The sequence below is a fragment of the Pseudophryne corroboree genome, chromosome 9 (genome assembly GCF_028390025.1).
Source record: "Pseudophryne corroboree isolate aPseCor3 chromosome 9, aPseCor3.hap2, whole genome shotgun sequence".
Classification (NCBI taxonomy): Eukaryota; Metazoa; Chordata; class Amphibia; order Anura; family Myobatrachidae; genus Pseudophryne; species Pseudophryne corroboree.
The window spans coordinates 79,897,600-79,917,798 of NC_086452.1; positions in this window are offsets into that span (position 1 = coordinate 79,897,600).

Genomic DNA, 20,199 nt, shown 5'->3' on the forward strand with positions numbered 1-20,199 from the left:
AAATGGGAGGGGAATGGGTATCTAAAATTGAGCATCAGCTTACTAATTAATACAAATACACTTTAATAAACTTTCAACACATATTTTAATGTTATTTTATGCATTTTTTTTTAACTATATCTATCCAAGGTTATTATTGTGTATAGATGGAATTTGTGCATGCTATTTTGGCCCCTGTGCTTCTATATATTTGAGAGGGACCTGCGTACACAAGCAGCTGTCCCCATAATCAGTATCACCGCTGAGTGAGGTTACACATCATCACATGTGCTCAGCCAAAGACACGTTACATGCATACATACATACATACATACATACATAACATTCTGCATACATACTGTACATATCATACAAAACAAACATACATACACAGCGCTGTAAAGAGGAGAATGGTGGCCACAAGTACCATTAGGAAGCCGATGGAGCTCAGTCCTACGCTCCTCCATATGCAGAGAGCTCTGCGGATCAGAACTCCCTGCAGTAGCAGTAGCAGCTGCGATCGTGACCGCGAAACAGAGACACAGCTGTTTCTATTTCTTAAAAATAAGAATTTGACCCATCAGGAAGGGTTTTTGGGTACCCTGAAACCCCCCCTGTGTGCACCACTGGAGCTCACTGAAGTGATGGATTTTACTGGGGTGCTGCAGTCCTGCAGCCTATAGGTTAAATCCTTCACTGTTTATTATCGCTTAAGGGCCTGTTATTAGTTCCGCATGTTTTATATAACGAGTCCTTAAGTGATAATGAATATGCTCCTATAGAACAGACCGTGCAATGGGGGTCATTCCGAGTTGATCGCACGTAGCAACTTTTTGCTGCTCGTGCAATCAACTAGACGCCGCCTATGGGGGAGTCTATTTTAGCATAGCAGAGCTGCGATCGCTTGTGCAGCCCTGCTATGCTAAAAAAAGTTTTGTGCAGAACAGGACAAGCCCTGCAGTTACTTACCCTGTGCGATGGATCCAGCGATGAAGATCCCGGAATTGACGTCAGACACCTGCCCTCCAAACGCCTGGATACGCCTGTGTTCAGATCTCCACGCCCGGAAAATGGTGAGTATGCGCCCCGGAACGCCTCCCCGCTGTCAATCTTCTTGCGATCGCGCTAACGATCACTTTCTTCTGGTTATTGCCCGGCGATGGCTGTTGCCGGGCAACGCCGTGCGAGCGCATTGTGGGCGCCACGCATGCGCATGTCTGACCCATTCGCACCGCAGCGATGAACCGCAGCGTGCGAACGGGTCGGAATGACCCCCAATGTTTTGTCCTTGCCATACTCAAGTCCTGCTTTTACTTCTGTACTCTGCAGTATACCGATTTCCCTCTGCACTTGTAAATCAGCGTCATGCACAATCTTCAGATGAGGCTGGCACAACAACATTCAATTAATTCTGCCCTACATTGTGGTCGGTGCCTATAAAGAGCCATTAATGTGAAACAAAAGTGATAGGTTAGATCAGAGTACAACGAAAATGCAAAAAAACTTGAGATATTAACCAAAGCCAAAATGGGTAATGAGGCAAATATTCTATAGAAAAGATTACAAAAATCTTCTTGTCTATAAAATAAAAAAAGGAGATTGGATGAATCCTGAGCCATTCCAGATTGTGCCCAGAGTGCCATAGCTGATTCAAAAGACATAAACGCTACGACTATACTCCCAGCTAGATGAAAATACTCGTATGTAAATAAAAAGAGCAAATAAATACAAAAACAGTTTTGATGGTTTTTGTTTTTAAGTGAATCCTAAACTATGTTGACATGAGAATTCTTTGTGTATTCTGTATTGTCTTCTGTTGAGGTGGTATTAACCCCTATGTTGTCCCTGCGTGCTGAAGGGTGGGCTGGACTGTACTGAGTAATGAGACAGACTGCGACTCTCCCCCCACTTTCGAGCTGCACACACAGGGAGCAGAGTGTAGGTGATTACTGGACTGAGCCAACTGCATCTAATTTCACACAACTCCGATGATGCTTGAGGCACAACTTGCACATGGAAGGCATGTAATGAGGGAATGTGAACAGAGAGAGCGAGATGGAAATAATTTATAGTTGAATGATAATGCAGAAGCTCAGAGTGGCTGCTGGCCGGGTATCCGTTGTTACTTTCCAGAAAAAAAGTTAGAATTTGGAGTATAGTGTTGAGGACTTCTATGTAGGCTTTAAAAATACATGCTTGCATTGCATCATATACACTGCACACATTAATGATAGAGACGTGCGGGTTCGGTTATATACCTGCCTAGGATTATCAATGTTCGACTTTTATGTCATTTCCAACATTTAAGGCGTCCTGTAATGATCTCTGTAAGATTTATTTAATGCACTGTTAGGAAGAATTATTATTTTTATTATTATTATTATTATTTATTTATTTTTCCTGCTGAAAGGGTTAATTATATAAGTAGCTCTCAAACTCGGTCCTCAAGGCACCTTAACGTCCAGGATTTAATGATAGCCATGTTTGTGCACAGATGATACAGTCAAACTGACCGAGGTACTAATTAAATCATCTGTGCTTAAGCATAGATATCGCTAAACCCTGGGGGTAAATTTACTAAGATGGGAGTTCTATTTAAGATGGGATGTTGCCCATAGCAACCAATCAGATTCTACTTCTCATTTATCTAGCACCTTCCAGAAGATAATACCTGGAATCTGATTGGTTGCTATGGGCAACATCCCATCTTAAAGAGAACTCCCATCTTAGTAAATTTACCCCCTGGACTGCTAGAATGCCTTGAGGACTAACAGCCTGATTCAGATGTGGTCGCAAGCTGGCGCAGCAGCGATCGTTTTCAGTGACGGAAGTGTGAGGCATTGCAAGTGTGGCAGCGGCCCACAAGTGAGCATAGACGCCCATACTGGGCCTGATTGGAAGGTGGGGTAAAGGGTGTTTATGTCTTTTATTTTATATATGTTTTGTCATGTATTGCAACTAGGGAGGCCAATCCCGGGCCTTTTGTTCAATCCTGGGTATCGGGATTGAAAAATGATCAATTCCAGGATTGCCAGGATACCCGGGATTGGGTTGAAGATTTTAAAATTAAAATCTTCAGTGCCTCCCCCCCTGCCCCACACTTCCCAGAGTGTAATCCTGAGCTGCACATGGACATAAGTCACCAAGCGAAGCTTATAACAGGAGATGGAAGAGCAAAAGGCCAGTCTGAGACAAAAGGCCAGTGCTAGGGTGTTCAACGCCCACCTGCAAACTATAAATATGCGCCCTAAAAAGGTGTGATGTCTCACAAGGAAGGGGCGTGGCCACACAGTAATACCTCCAATTCATATTACACCACACAGTAGCATAGTCTTATACACATTACACCATACATAGGGGGTAATTCAGGTGTGGTTGCACCTGAGACCATCGGCGCAAAGTACCAATTTTCAGTACTCCGAGCATGTGCAGAACCCATTATGCGCATGTGTGAAAGAGTCCTGCGGCATAGATCACAGGCCGGCATTAGACTGTCATTGATTAACAGTTTGATGCTGTTTCAGAGGAGGGACGGGCTCGGTTTAAAAAAAACAGAAGCGTGTTACCACCATTTAGGGGGTGGGAAAAGGTCAGGGATCTCCATTATAGGATGGATATTTCCTGGCCTCTGCGACGGGTGGCTTGCACGGCAATGAGTGCCGTAATACACCCAATGGTGGGTTCTTTGATCCGATGCTATGTTCTAGGACGCAGCTTAAATCACTAGTGCAGCAGGAGGCGTCTGCATGTAATAGATGCCTCCTGCTGCATTTACATACAGAGCTATCACTGCTCCTTCCAAGGAAGAAGCAGTGATAGCCACCCTGACCACAACTGAATGACCCCTATAGTGCCCCTGATTCACATTACACCACACACGGCTTGGCTCGCGATGCTGCAAGCCGCGGCATAGCAGGAGATTGCAGGGAGCGTGCATACACATGCTCTTGCTACCCCATAGCCACAGATGAGACAGCTGGCAGCAGCAGGCTGTGGGAGGCAGCGATGCGTATGTGAGATACGCTGCCTCCTGCAGCCAAGATGTACAGGGACACATCCCTTCATGCAGCTTAACCCTAACCCTGCCCCTCCTTACCCACAGCCTAACCCTAACCCTCCCTGGTGGTGTCTAAACCTAACCCCCCTCCCTGCAGTCTAACCCTAACCCTCCCTGGAGGTGCCTAAACCTAGCCACCTTCCCCGCAGCCTAACCCTCCCTGCGAGTGCCTAGATCCAACCCGCCCCCGCCTCCCCGCAGCCTAACCCTCCCAGGGGTGCCTAAACCCGACCCCCCCCCTTTCCCGCAGCCTAACCGCCCCCCGGGGGTGCCTAAACCCCCTCCTCTCCTGGGGTCTAACACTAACAGTGCCCGCACACTTATGTTCGGGATGCGGGTGTCGGGATTCCAGTGTCGGCATTTTGTCTGATGTTGGCATTCTGGTTCCGGTGTTCTGCCTGTGTGTCGGGATTCCAAAAGCCCGCTTCCCGACCGCATCCTGAGAGGGGGTAGTGCCTCTCCAGCAAGGTGCCTCCCTGTATTGCTTATTGCTGCCCTTACAGGGGATCTGGGTGGATGTCACAGCGCCGTAACTAGACATTTTAGCGCTGTGTGTAAGAAACAGCATAGGTGCCCCCCCCCCCCGCCAAATTTAGAACAGGGCTGCAGGTGCGCGTCAGAAATGAAGGAGCGTGGCTTCATGGGGAAGGGGAGTGGCCACAAAATAATACCAATTCATATTACATTGTGCAGTAGTCTCCATAATTCAAATTACGGTTCACAGTAGCGCCATTTACACACATTACGCCAGGTAGAGCCCCTGTCACACATTACGCCAGGTAGAGCCCTCTTTTACACATTATGGCAGGTAGTCCTCCCTTTTACACATTACGATAGGTAGAGCCCCCTTTTACACATTATGGCAGATAATCCTCCCTTTTACACATTACGGCAGGTAGAGCCACCGTTTACACACTGCACCAGTTAGAGCCCGTTTTACACATTGCACCAGGTAGCGCCCCCTTTTACATACTGCACCAGGTAGAGCCCCATTTCCTTTTATACATTGCACCAGGTAGACCTACACACACCCCTACACACACACACACGCACACACTCACACTCTCTGTCTCTGCAGCCATACACACACACACACACACACACACACACACACACACACACACACACACTGTGCAGCCAGGCACAAAAGCCCTCTTCAGCCTGCTTGAAAACTTAATTACCCGGCCTTTCATTTATTCCTGAAAGGGGCTGCTTGCTCCTCTGGTGCGCCGGCTTCTCTATCCTCTAGAGGCGCGTCGTTATGTCAGGCGCCGCAAATAAACTTTATTGTGCTGCTGCTGTGAGCAGTTGCCGATGGCCAGCAGGACCCAGGCACTCCCTCACTTTCCGGCAGGGGCGGGCGAGCAAGAAGATTGGCAGGTAGGCGGGCTGGTGGGCAGGCGGCCGGCCAGGCAGAGGACCGGCTTGTCCTCTTGATTGATAGCGGCGGTGGCAGCGGCAGGAGCGTGGTCGTGCAGGTGCTGCTGGCGGTATTGCGCCCACAGTGCATTTGCACTGTGGGCATGGCACCGCTAGCACACTGCTAGTTATGGCACTGGGATGTCAGCCTTAACGCATAAAAAAATACTGAACCCATACACTGTCAATATGCTGTTTACTAGACTTGTCATATTGGTGGCTGTACTGTGAAAATATTGAGTACACTACCTGTAGAAGCTCTGCGCTGGATCCTCATAGTTGGTGGTAGTAGCGGGGTAATCACAGGCCGTGGGAGGGGGCAGAGCCTGTGACAGGGGTGGGGCCTCAACTTCCAGATGGTGCCGCTGCTGTATCAGGTGAAAAAATTACTTAATGTCTCTGAGGGGAAAAGTGGAGTCATGGGCCACGGGAGGAGGCAGGGCCTAGGCTGTGGGATGGCTGCTGCTGCTGTACCCTGTTTCTGAGGGGGAAGGTATGGAGATCGGCACTGAAGGGTCTTGAGACAGCTGTTCTGCAACAGCTGATAGTTGCTGAGCAGGGAGAGCGTTCACAGCGTCTCCCTGCATTGCTAACCCCGCCCCCCCTTCAGCCCTCACACGGATCCAGTCTTTGCCTGCAGGTTCCGTCATAGCAAGGTTTGCGGGGCAGCGGGAAGCTCAAGGAAAAAACAGGAGCCTGCCGCTGAATGTGGGAGGGTAGGCAAGTCTGTATCTGCCACACCTGCAGTGCACAAGGGTGGTCATTCTGAGTTGTTCACTCGCTAGCTGCTTTTAGCAGCATTGCACACGCTAGGCCGCCGCCCTCTGGGAGTGTATCTTAGTTTAGCAGAATAGCGAATGAAAGATTAGCAGAATTGCTACTAAATAATTCCTTGCAGTTTCTGAGTAGCTCCAGACCTTCTCCTAGATTGCGATCAGCTCAGTCCATTTAGTTCCTGGTTTGACGTCACAAACACGCCCTGCGTTCGGCCAGCCACTCCCCCGTTTATCCAGACACTCCCGCGTTTTTCCCTGACACGCCTGCGTTTTTTATAGCACACTCCTGGAAAATGCTCAGTTACCACCCAGAAACGCCCCTTTCCTGTCAATCACTCACGATCAGCAGTGCGACTGAAAAGCGCCGCACGAACAACAGCAAAACTGCTGAGTTTTAGTTAAATAACTAAACGCATGCGCGCTGCGTACCATGCGCATTTAGTAACAAATCGCAGCATAGCGAAAATCGGCAACGAGCGAACAACTCGGAATGACCACCATGGTTTTGGCCAACTGCTAACAAATTTGTTGCTACAATCAGGTCTGAATTCAATTACCCCCTATATACATGATTAGGCCTGCGTGCTGCATTGCCTACAGTATGTAGAATTTAAAGATGGATTGTCTCTTTAAACTACTTGAAATATCCCTTTCTATAATATTAACCTTGGCTCACAGAGACAAACTGGTGTCATAGAAAAAAATATCAGAGAAATAATTTCCAGTTGAATGGGACTAATTCAGACCTGATCGCAGCAGCAAACTTTTTCTCTAATGGGCAAAACCAAGGGGGTCATTCAGAGTTGATCGCAGCAGCAAATTTGTCAGCAGTTTGGCAAAACCATGTGCACTGCAGGGGTGGAGTTTGTTCAAACTGAAATCTAAATTGCAGTGTAAAAATAAAGCAGCCAGTATATACCCTGCACAGAAACAAAATAACCCACCCAAATCTAACTCTCTCTGCAAATGTTACATCTGCCCATGACCAGTTCTAGGCACGGGCAAGCAGGGCGGGCGACTGGGCCGCTGCGGCCCAAGGGCGCAGCCACCCACCCGCACCCCGCGTCCTGCTCCCTGGCTGCAGTGGGCACCGTGGGCGCCCGCTGCAGCCGGCACCACTGTCAGACGCTAGAGGTCATAGAGAGGAGTGGGCGGCCAGTGATGGAGGGCAGCACAGCAGTAGTTGGGAAGCAAGAGCGAGCTGGAAAGTATTGTGTATAGTTGTTTTTTTGTGTTTGTAAGCGGTGCTACTAGGGGCACAACTACTGGGGGCACAGCTACTGGGGGCACAACTACAGGGGACACAACTACTGGGGGCACAGCTACAGGGGGCACAACTACAGGGGGCATAACTGTGGGGACAGCGCTTCCCTATGAAGCCATGCCCCTATTTTTGGGCACACGCCTTCTGCGCACACCAACTGTGTTTTACCTGTGTGGGAGGGGGGGCACCAAAGGAAACTTTCACCCTTGGTGCCACAAGGTCTAAACGGCCCTGCATCTGCCGCCTCAGCAGTGCACATGGTTTTGCCCATTAGGAAAAGATTTTGCTGCTGCGATCAGGTCTGAATTCGGCCCTAAATTACCTAATGCCCCAGGTCTGAATTAGGCCAGATGTTCACTGCAACATTTTTGATGCTAGGGGGTAAATGTAATAAGGTGCGAGAAGCTGGGGGTGCGGGACTTTGTGCGAGAATTTTTTAGAGCGACAATCATTTTGTTACTCCAGCTTCTCACACCCTATTACATTTACCCGTAAATGTTTAAGCCACCAATCATTGGTGGATTTATCTGATATTTTTAAACCATCGATAGGAGTTAATTCTATTCCAGGCTTGCTTAGCATTAATTACTATTGCTGTTTTAAAATTATCAGTCAAACCTGCCGATGATCAGTCATATAACTACAAGCCATAGCAAAATGTAATAGTGCCCATGCATGCTTGGATGCATGTTCCTTTTATCTTGCGCATAATATTAATTTATGTACTGCACTTGCATGCAAAAAATAAATGCAGTACTACTTCTTGTACTAACTATTCTCAGAGTCATGAAGGGGGTAATGGATGAGCAAGCATACGGCAACTAAAATAAGAACGTGTGCAAGTAATTGCGACACGTTCGCAGGGGGAAGCAGTAGCTGATACTCTTGTCTGGGTGTGTATCTGTTGCTGGTACCCGCCCCCTGACTGCACATCCATGCTGTGGCCTTTACAGTCAACTAGTGGAATCTAGTTTTTTTTTTTTTTTAATACAGTGAACTCATATACAGCAACAAATGTAACACATCTACATGATAAGTCCCTTATAATGATGCGTCTAGCGGTAGAGCAAATGTTTACATTACTTGTGAATGCTCGGTAGAGCAAATTGTTTACATCACTCATGCACGCTTTTCCCGTAGACTCTACATGGGTTCTCTGCTGCTCCACAACGCCCGCACCATTGCCCAAATCTAATTTGTCTCTTTGACTGGCACATCGATGAAACGTTTAGATTGACACCTCAACCATATTTTTACATTCAGTTGTTCTCTCAAAATCGGTCAGTAAAAACCTTATAGAATGAATATATAGATATGAAAAAAAAATATGAAAAAAAAACCATGAAAAAATAAAATACATAAACACCCTTTACCCCCACCTCAAAATCAGGCCCAGTATGCTCAGTCATAGGATAGCCGCAGCCCAGCATACACATGCAATGATGACATTTTTTCGGTTGTATTTTATGTTTGTTTTTTTTAGCATAAAATGTTTACAGTTTTCTTTTATTACTCCATTTTTTTATTGACTTGTAAAAAAATAAATTAAAAAAGGGAAAAAATAAAAAAATAAAATAAAAAAATGATACATATATTTGTATGAGTAACATTTCTATGTTGTTTGTGAGTTAGTTACACCAATAACTCAGTGAAATGATCCATAGTAACCAGTCACAGTCTAGCTATTAATTTTCATGTGTAGTTTAGAACATGAAAGCAAACATCTGATTCGTTGCTGTGGCGTACAGTACATTTGGGTACACTGTACCATCTGGGGCAGCATTCAGACTTTCATTTCAGCATCATCAGAGCTCAGAACGCTAGTGTATGTGTAAATTAGATCTATACAGCAAAAAACATCCACTATTGTCTGAACAAAGTAAATTATTGTATAGTACATCCATAATATTTTAGATTTGAATAATAATCCATAATCCTGACACAGCGCCTGTTTGCCCCCTGCTTCTGGAAATGGCTTCCCCCTCATTTTCTAACTTTGATCAGTCATAAAAATAACCAGTCAGAGCAATGAGGTGCTGTGCGCTCATGTGTGAAATTTCCTTGCATGATAAATTGCCGGGGAACTGTAATCCTGTCATTTTTATATAGTGCTGAGGATATAAACAATACAGTACAAGGTAAAACCAGACAGGCTCTGTGAATTATGGGCCTGGTGAGATTACAATCTACTTTTATTAAAAGAGGCTCAAATAAATGATTGTGCCTGGGATGTCACAGAGACAGCAATGGATTCAATCTGTAATATGCTGTCTGTCTAACGCCAGCTGCTGTGGAACTACAAATTCCAGCATTCCCAGGCTGGCACTCTCTGAAGTCATCAGGGCATGTTGGTACTTTTTAGGTCCCAAGCCTGAGTTAGAATTAAGGGGTTAATTCAGACCTGATCGCTGCTGTGCGTTTTCACACAGCGGGCGATCAGGTCTGAACTGCGCATGTGTATGCACCGCAATGCACAGGCGCGGCGGTCCACAGTGTAGGGGAGCGCTGGGCAGCGATGGGATGGTGCAAAAAATCTGATCGCCCCGGCGATCGCAAGAAGATTGACAGGAAGAGGGTGTTTGCGGGTGGCAACTGACCGTTTCTAGGGAGTGTGCGGAAAAACGCAGGAGGGACCCGGCATTTTCTGGTAGGAAACGTGACGTCAGCTCCGGCCCTGATCATCGCAGCAGTACACATATATCTTCAATGACTTCTAATTAACTTAATTTTTTGGGGAGAAACATTACTTCTATTCATTTTGACATGGAACACTTTCACTTGGGTTATGTGATACAATACAAATGACATCATTCCGTTATAATACGTATTTGTTAGGATATGGGCCCTCAATCCGAGTTGATCGCTAGCTGCCGTTATTCGCAGCGCAGCGATCAGGCTAAAAATCGGCACTTCTATGCATGCGTATGGTGCGCACTGTGCACGCGCGACGTACTTTCACACAAGCCGATGCAGTTTTACACAAGCTCTAGCGACGCTTTTCAGTCGCACTACTGGCCGCAGAGTGACTGACAGGAAGTGGGTATTTCTGGCTGGTAACTGACCGTTTTCGAGGAGTGTGTGAAAAAACGCAGGCGTGCCAGGTAAAAACGCAGGAGTGGCTGGAAAAACGTAGGCGTGGCTGGGCGAACGCAGTGCGTGTTTGTGACGTCAAAACAGGAACTAAATAGTCTGAAGTGATCGCAAGCTAGGAGTAGGTCTGCAGCTACTCTGAAACTACACAAACTTTTTTTGTAGCCGCTGTGCGATCCATTCGTTCGCACTTCTGTTAAGCTAAGATACACTCCCAGAGGGCGGCGGCTTAGCATTTGCACTGCTGCTAAAAGCAGCTAGCGAGCGAACAACTCGGAATGAGGGCCATGGTGCGCTCTGTGCCTGTCTCCTTCTACACAGCAGTCTATGGGCGCATCCCCTAGTGTTAATTCCCTAGTGCCAAGAGTCACTCGGAGGCGGAGCTATGTGATGTAATCCCTGCTCCTCCATCTTAGAGTGAGTGAGAGAGACTGAGTCCTGGTGTGTGCAGAGCTGAGACCGGGAGTGGATCTCAGCTACAGAGACTCACAGCGTTCCATTGCATGTATCGTGGCTCCGGAGATGACGCTGAGCTGGGCGCCGCCTCTTCTCTACAGTGGGAGTCAGACTGCATGGCTGTGCAGTCCCTCGTCCCTCGCCACTGACAACTCCTGATAAGTACCACTACTACTGCTGTCACCTTGTATGATATAAGGGTCCCTAATTGCCTATATCACTACTGCATCTGAGTCACCTGCATTTACTGAATAAACCTGCATTACTGTATAAGTTCATAAGTGTGTGGACTAACGTCACTGCACCAGGGAATCCAATACACTCTGCCAACAGTATTCAATCGGACTCAGCGGCAATGTCAGAGTGGAGAGAGATTTCACACGTCCTGATTTTGTCAGAAATGTGAGGGGCATTCCTGGGGGGGGGGGGGGGGGATTGACTGGGAGGTAACAGGGGGTTGGCTAAAAAGGCAGCCACATAATAAAGCAATCTTGCGTGTCAGTGAAGGCAGTTGGGTACAAAGACGCTGATCCGTTCACATAGGCCATACTCAGACGGAGTAACTGCAACTGCCATAGAGCTGGTGTAAGTTTCAATAGTGCAACCACTGGTGGTGTCTAAAGGCACACCAAGCAGTATTCCAGCGTCTACTGGTGCTGACAGTGGAAGTCTCAGTCTTTGTGTATGCAGGGACAGAGCTTCTGAGATAGGTATCAGAAATGAAAACTGCTCCAAAAGCCCTTTAATACATTCAGGTGATACTAAAATAATGTGAAAAGGGTGTGAAGAAAACACCCCTTCTCACATTATTTTGGTAAAACATTTTTTCATAAATATGCCCGTTAGTGAGATCACTGATCAGTAATAATATCATTACTCACAAAGCAGAAGTAAATATTTTACTGTATAGATATAGGTATTCATGTCGTTTGTGTTACACAGTGTGGCAGTTTCCAGGTATGTGACGCATGTAACCAGAATTTCGGGGATCTGCACAAAGTTTAACCAGATCCTGCGGTAATTTTGCAGCTTGTGTGTGGCTGTATAGGAGATCACCGGTGACCCAAAACTGCTGCATTACCCATTTGGAGACAGGTGAGTGTCCAATCCCTGAATACTGACTTCTTCAGGTGTCCACAATGACTGGCAGAGGAGAGAGCTGGGATAGTTTGTGTTATGACCCATGAACATAATTAGTTTCCATTTGCTAGAGAGGTGCCAAAGTGTGAGCTAGCACTCCATATATAGGGTAGGTTTACTATCCATACCGATTTAAAAAAATATATGTGCTTAAGTACAGGTGAATAAATGAGTGACTGTCATTTTGATTTAAGTGCCACTGACTGTATCACTAGGACTTTGTTGATAAAATCTGATTGATAAAACTGATGATACAGTTCCCCCTGCCCCACACTCTGCTGCGCTCTGCTATAATGTATGGGGGCAGGGCTATGTTTGGGGGGGTTTCTTTCTTTGGATCTGGTGGTGGATAGGGGGGTGGTACTGCAACCAACCTCACAAAAAGTTTTTTTTTCGACTGGGGAGGGATATATTTAAAATAATAAGGGGTCTATTCATGAAGCAGTGAAAAGAGTAGAGAAAAGCACCAGTGCAGAAGTTGCCATGGCAACCAATCAGCTTTGAAGGAAGACTTTATCAAGTACATTCTATAAAATGTAAATGAGATGCTGATTGGTTGCCATGGGCAACTTCTCCACCGGTCTGTTTCTCCAAAATTTTCACTACTTCATGAATAGACCCCTAATTGACATGTAAAGTGACACATGGGGCGGGGTGTGTGTGTGTGTGTGTGTGTGTGTGTGTGTGTGTGTGTGTGTGTGGGGGGGGTGTAATTAAACAGTGGGGGCTCAATGACACTGGGGGGTGGGAGCTATGCTATTGGAAACTATTACCAGTAGGGGGTCGGGCTTATCCATTTGTACCATGCAACAGTACAATTATCCCATCCCCTGTGTCCATAGGCCCTCATTCCCATTCCTCCATCAAAAATAGCCCCCCCACCTAGAAAAAGATCCCCAATCTTTTTCTAGGTGGGGGGGCTGTTTTTGATGGAGGAATGGGAATGAGGGCCTATGGACACAGGGGATGGGATAATTGTACTGTTGCATGGTACAAATGGATAAGTATTAGGTCAGGAGAGGGAGACAGAACTATCCATAGCACTTTATGGATCAGGGAATACCTCCTCCCAAAAACTCTGAAGTGCAGGTTATGTCCAGAAAATACCAGCAGAATTTCAATTTCATTGTGAGTTCCAACTGTTGTGGAATGCAAAAAGGCAGAAGTTAAGTACGCCGGAAGTCTATGGCCCCCATCATGCACTCCAAATGAGATGGAGCGCATGATGACGGAGACACCGTGTGGATCCTGGAAGTAGGCTCAACCGGATGTCCGGCGGAAGCGCAATGTGTTCCATAGCAATTGGAGCACACCACGATCTGCGGACACTGAGAGTTTTTTTATGCATTTAGCAATTAGTCTGACTCCGCCAAGGAAGGGGCGGTTACACCTATACCATTAGGTATAAAACAGGGTAAAGTTAGCCTTTCACATGAACCATAAAAAGACTGGTATTGTAGTCGAAACGCGTTGGTGGTGGAGCATGTGAAAGTTGGAGAATCTCCTCATAACAGTGATTTCAACTTAATGGTGAGATATCCCGGGTTTCTATCTTCTCCCATTTTTTGTTGTTGTGCATTATAACATCGGCACCACTGGCACGTTTGTGTACAAAGATATATGTACTTCTTTTTAATACAATGTTTTAACCTTTTATGGAATAAATTGTGTGCAAATCCTCATCAATTCCATCATTTTTTTTGCTTAATACCGAGCCTAAACGAATTCTTGGGATATTGTGGACGACAAGCACAGAAAGAAAGAAACCTTTATATGAAAGTATCACGCCTTCTGAAGTAAGCACTGATGTGAGCCCCAAATGAAATGGAATTTTAGTATGAATACATGGTGATTAGTGATGTGCACCGGACATTTTTCGGGTTTTGTGTTTTGGTTTTGGATTCGGTTCCGCGGCCGTGTTTTGGATTCGGACGCGTTTTGGCAAAACCTCACCGAATTTTTTTTGTCGGATTCGGGTGTGTTTTGGATTCGGGTGTTTTTTTCAAAAAACCCTAAAAAAACAGCTTAAATCATAGAATTTGGGGGTCATTTTGATCCCATAGTATTATTAACCTCAATAACCATAATTTCCACTCATTTCCAGTCTATTCTGAACACTTCACACCTCACAATATTATTTTTAGTCCTAAAATTTGCACCGAGGTCGCTGGATGGCTAAGCTAAGCGACACAAGTGGCCGACACAAACACCTGGCCCATCTAGGAGTGGCACTGCAGTGTCAGGCATGATGGCACTTCAAAAAAATAGCCCCAAACAGCACATGATGCAAAGAAAAAAAGAGGCGCACCAAGGTCGCTGTGTGACTAAGCTAAGCGACACAAGTGGCCGACACAAAGACCTGGCCCATCTAGGAGTGGCACTGCAGTGTCAGGCAGGATGGCACTTCAAAAAAATTGTCCCCAAACAGCACATGATGCAAAGAAAAATGAAAGAAAAAAGAGGTGCAAGATGGAATTGTCCTTGGGCCCTCCCACCCACCCTTATGTTGTATAAACAGGACATGCACACTTTAACGAACCCATCATTTCAGCGACAGGGTCTGCCACACGACTGTAACTGAAATGACTGGTTGGTTTGGGCCCCCACCAAAAAAAGAAGCAATCAATCTCTCCTTGCACAAACTGGCTCTACAGAGGCAAGATGTCCACCTCATCATAATCCTCCGATTCCTCACCCCTTTCACTGTGTACATCCCCCTCCTCACAGATTATTAATTCGTCCCCACTGGAATCCACCATCTCAGGTCCCCGTGTACTTTGTGGAGGCAATTGCTGCTGGTGAATGTCTCCACGGAGGAATTGATTATAATTCATTTTGATGAACATCATCTTCTCCACATTTTCTGCAAGTAACCTCGTACGCCGATTGCTGACAAGGTGAGCGGCTGCACTAAACACTCTTTCGGAGTACACACTGGAGGGAGGGCAACTTAGGTAGAATAAAGCCAGTTTGTGCAAGGGCCTCCAAATTGCCTCTTTTTCCTGTCAGTATACGTACGGACTGTCTGACGTACCTACTTGGATGCGGTCACTCATATAATCCTCCACCATTCTTTCAATGATGAGAGAATCATATGAAGTGACAGTAGACGACATGTCAGTAATCGTTGGCAGGTCCTTCAGTCCGGACCAGATGTCAGCACTCGCTCCAGACTGCCCTGCATCACCGCCAGCGGGTGGGCTCGGAATTCTTAGCCTTTTCCTCGCACCCCCAGTTGCGGGAGAATGTGAAGGAGGAGATGTTGACGGGTCACGTTCCGCTTGACTTGACAATTATCTCACCAGCAGGTCTTTGAACCTCTGCAGACTTGTGTCTGCCGGAAAGAGAGATACAACGTAGGTTTTAAATCTAGGATCGAGCACGGTGGCCAAAATGTAGTGCTCTGATTACAACAGATTGACCACCCGTGAATCCTGGTTAAGCGAATTAAGGGCTCCATCCACAAGTCCCACATGCCTAGCGGAATCGCTCTGTTTTAGCTCCTCCTTCAATGTCTCCAGCTTCTTCTGCAAAAGCCTGATGAGGGGAATGACCTGACTCAGGCTGGCAGTGTCTGAACTGACTTCACGTGTGGCAAGTTCAAAGGGTTGCAGAACCTTGCACAACATTGAAATCATTCTCCACTGCGCTTGAGTCAGGTGCATTCCCCCTCCTTTGCCTATATCGTGGCCAGATGTATAGGCTTGAATGGCCTTTTGCTGCTCCTCCATCCTCTGAAGCATATAGAGGGTTGAATTCCGCCTCGTTACCACCTCTTGCTTCAGATGATGGCAGGGCAGGTTCAGGATTGTTTGGTGGTGCTCCAGTCTTCGGCACGCGGTGGCTGAATGCCGAAAGTGGCCCGCAATTCTTTGGGCCACCGACAGCATCTCTTGCACGCCCCTGTCGTTTTTTTAAATAATTCTGCACCACCAAATTCAATGTATGTGCAAAACATGGGACGTGCTGGAATTTGCCCAGATGTAATGCACGCACAATATTGCTGGCATTGTCCGATGTCACAAATCCCCAGGAGAGTCCAATTGGGGTAAGCCATTCTGCGATGATCTTCCTCAGTTTCCGTAAGAGGTTGTCAGCTGTGTGCCTCTTCTGGAAAGCGGTGATACAAAGCGTAGCCTGCCTAAGAACGAGTTGGCGTTTGCAAGATGCTGCTACTGGTGCCGCCGCTGCTGTTCTTGCTGCGGGAGGCAATACATCTACCCAGTGGGCTGTCACAGTCATATAGTCCTGAGTCTGCCCTGCTCCACTTGTCCACATGTCCGTGGTTAAGTGGACATTGGGTACAACTGCATTTTTTAGGACACTGGTGAGTCTTTTTCTGAGGTCTGTGTACATTTTCGGTATCGCCTGCCTAGAGAAATGGAACCTAGATGGTATTTGGTACCGGGGACACAGTACCTCAATCAAGTCTGTAGTTGCCTCTGAATTAACGGTGGATACCGGAACCACGTTTCTCACCGCCCAGGCTGCCAAGGCCTGAGTTATCTGCTTTGCAGCAGGATGACTGCTGTGATATTTCATCTTCCTCGCAAAGGACTGTTGGACAGTCAATTGCTTACTGGAAGTAGTACAAGTGGTCTTCCGACTTCCCCTCTGGGATGACGATCGACTCCCAGCAGCTACAACAGCAGCGCCAGCAGCAGTAGGCGTTACTCTCAAGGATGCATCGGAGGAATCCCAGGCAGGAGAGGACTCGTCAGACTTGCCAGTGACATGGCCTGCAGGACTATTGGCTTTCCTGGGTAAGGAAAAGGGAAATTGACACTGAGGGAGTTGGTGGTGTGGTTTGCAGGAGCTTGGTTACAAGAGGAAGGGATTTAGTGGTCAGTGGACTGCTTCCGCTGTCACCCAAAGTTTTTGAACTTGTCACTGACTTATGATGAATGCGCTGCAGGTGACGTATAAGGGAAGATGTTCCGAGGTGGTTAACGTCCTTACCCCTACTTATTACAGCTTGACAAAGGCAACACACGGCTTGACACCTGTTGTCCGCATTTGTGTTGAAATAATTCCACACCGAAGAGCTGATTATTTTTGTATTTTGACTAGGCATGTCAATGGCCATATTCGTCCCATGGACAACAGGTGTCTCCCCGGGTGCCTGACTTAAACAAACCACCTCACCATCAGAATCCTCCTTGTCAATTTCCTCCCCAGCGCCAGCAACAACCATATCCTCATCCTGGTGTACTTCAACAGTGACATCTTCAATTTGACTATCAGGAACTGGACTGCGGGTGCTCCTTCCAGCACTTGCAGGGGGCGTGCAAATGGTGGAAGGCGCAAGCTCTTCCCATCCAGTGTTGGGAAGGTCAGGCATCGCAACCGACACAATTGGACTCTCCTTGGGTATTTGTGATTTAGAAGAACGCACAGTTCTTTGCTGTGCTTTTGCCAGCTTAAGTCTTTTCATTTTTCTAGCGAGAGGATGAGTGCTTCCATCCTCATGTGAAGCTGAACCACTAGCCATGAACATAGGCCAGGGCCTCAGCCGTTCCTTGCCACTCCGTGTCGTAAATGGCATATTGGCAAGTTTACGCTTTTCCTCAGACGCTTTTAATTTTGATTTTTGGGTCATTTTACTGAACTTTTGTTTTTTTGGATTTTACATGCTCTCTACTATGACATTGGGCATCGGCCTTGGCAGACGACGTTGATGGCATTTCATCGTCTCGGCCATGACTAGTGGCAGCAGCTTCAGCACGAGGTGGAAGTGGATCTTGATCTTTCCCTATTTTAACCTCCACATTTTTGTTCTCCATATTTTAATGTGTGGAATTATATGCCAGTATCAATAGCAATGGCCTACTACTATATATACTGCGCACAACTAAAATGCACCACAGGTATAGAATGTAGATGGATAGTATACGTAATGACGACACAGAGGTAGGTACAGCAGTGGCCTTCCGTACCGTACTGCTATATATAGTATACTGGTGGTCACTGTGTCAGCAAACTGCAAAACTAAAATGCACCACAGGTATAGAATGTAGATGGATAGTATACTTAATGACGACACAGAGGTAGGTACAGCAGTGGCCTTCCGTACCGTACTGCTATATATAGTATACTGGTGGTCACTGTGTCAGCAAACTGCAAAACTAAAATGCACCACAGGTATAGAATGTAGATGGATAGTATACTTAATGACGACACAGAGGTAGGTACAGCAGTGGCCTTCCGTACCGTACTGCTATATATAGTATACTGGTGGTCACTGTGTCAGCAAAACTCTGCACTGTACTCCTCCTATATAATATTATACTGGTGGTCCCGACTCCCCAGTCCCCACAATAAAGCAGCACACTGTGCACAGATATGGAGTGTTTTTCAGGCAGACAACGTATAATGGTGGTCACTGTCAGCAAAACTCTGCACTGTACTCCTCCTATATAATATTAATTATACTGGTGGTCCCCAGTCCCCACATTAAAATAAAGCAGCGCACTGAGCACAGATATGGAGTGTTTTTCAGGCAGACAACGTATACTGGTGGTCACTGGCAGCAAAACTCTGCACTGTACTCCTGCTATATAATACAGCTGCTCCCCAGTCCCCACAATTAAGCAGTGTGAGCACAGATATATATGCAGCACACTGAGCACAGATATGGAGCGTTTTTTTCAGGCAGAGAACGGATAACTGGTGGTCACTGATCAGCAAAACTCTGCACTGTACTCCTCCTATATTATACAGCTGCTGCCCAGTCCTCCCCACAATGAATTAAGCAATAATGTACAATCAAATTCAACAATAACGGAGAGGACGCCAGCCACGTCCTCTCCCTAACATTTGCAATGCACGAGTGAAAATGGCGGCGACGCGCGGCTGCTTATATAGAATCCGAATCTCGCGAGAATCCGACAGCGGGATGATGACCTTCGGGCGCGCTCGGGTTACCCGAGCCATACGGGAGAATCCGAGTATGGCTCGGACCCGTGTAAAAAGGGTGAAGTTCGGGGGGGTTCGGTTTCCGAGAAACCGAACCCGCTCATCACTAATGGTGATACATGAAAGTTTCACATAAAAAGTTTTTCGTGTGAAGAAAAGAAACCTTTATAGGCATAATCCAGTGTGTATGAATGTAAGCACATGTAAGCGGCATTTCGTCACTGACACCAGGGTGAACCTACTATATCTATAAAAATTCCATATCCCGGATCACTTATAGAACACAAGCCTGGGTGGACGTTACTCACCTTCTTTGAAGCATTCATAAGGAGAAACATTTAACATTTGTTTGTATTGTGTTTTTTTACATATCCACTGAGACTGAATCTCCACATGGTCTGCTCCCTGTGAAGTTGATGAACTTTTATGCATATGGGTAACAAATAGGACATTGTCCATAAGTTTGAGCGCCGCAATAGGGTCTTATCCAAATTTGTTTGTGTATATATTGCTAGGTCTGTGTGGTGACACATCAGGTTAGGATCCTGTATTAGCTGCCATTTGAGTGCGCAGGAATATATCTTAAATCCCATTTCATTAGAATTTCGATTGCGTTGGCCACAGAGTATGTTAGTAATCAGGAGTGAGATGCAATCTTTACAATAATTTAATACACATTTTTGACACTTTATTATTTCTTGACAATATGCATTTCAAACACTTGAACATATGATAGGAAGCAGTGCAGAGACAGAGTGGCCAAAGTCATACTCCCATGGAAACTGAGTAGGGGAATAAGCACACTGTGTCAGCTGAAGGTTGAACTTATTCCAGTAGGAAAATATCACCCCGACCTCTACTGGATGTAAGGTGGGAGATCAGGTCTCTGAGGAGTACACTCACCGGGTGGTATTCATGTGACCGGCGGTCGGGAGACCGACAGTCACATGACCTCCTCCACCATCCCGACCACTCACTATCCCGATGGTCGGCATGCCGACCAGCAGGGACTATTTCCACTCGTGGGTGTCCACGACACCCATAGAGTGGGAATAAAACCCGTGGCAACCGCAGGTCGCCACCGAGCCCGCAAGGGGCTTGCT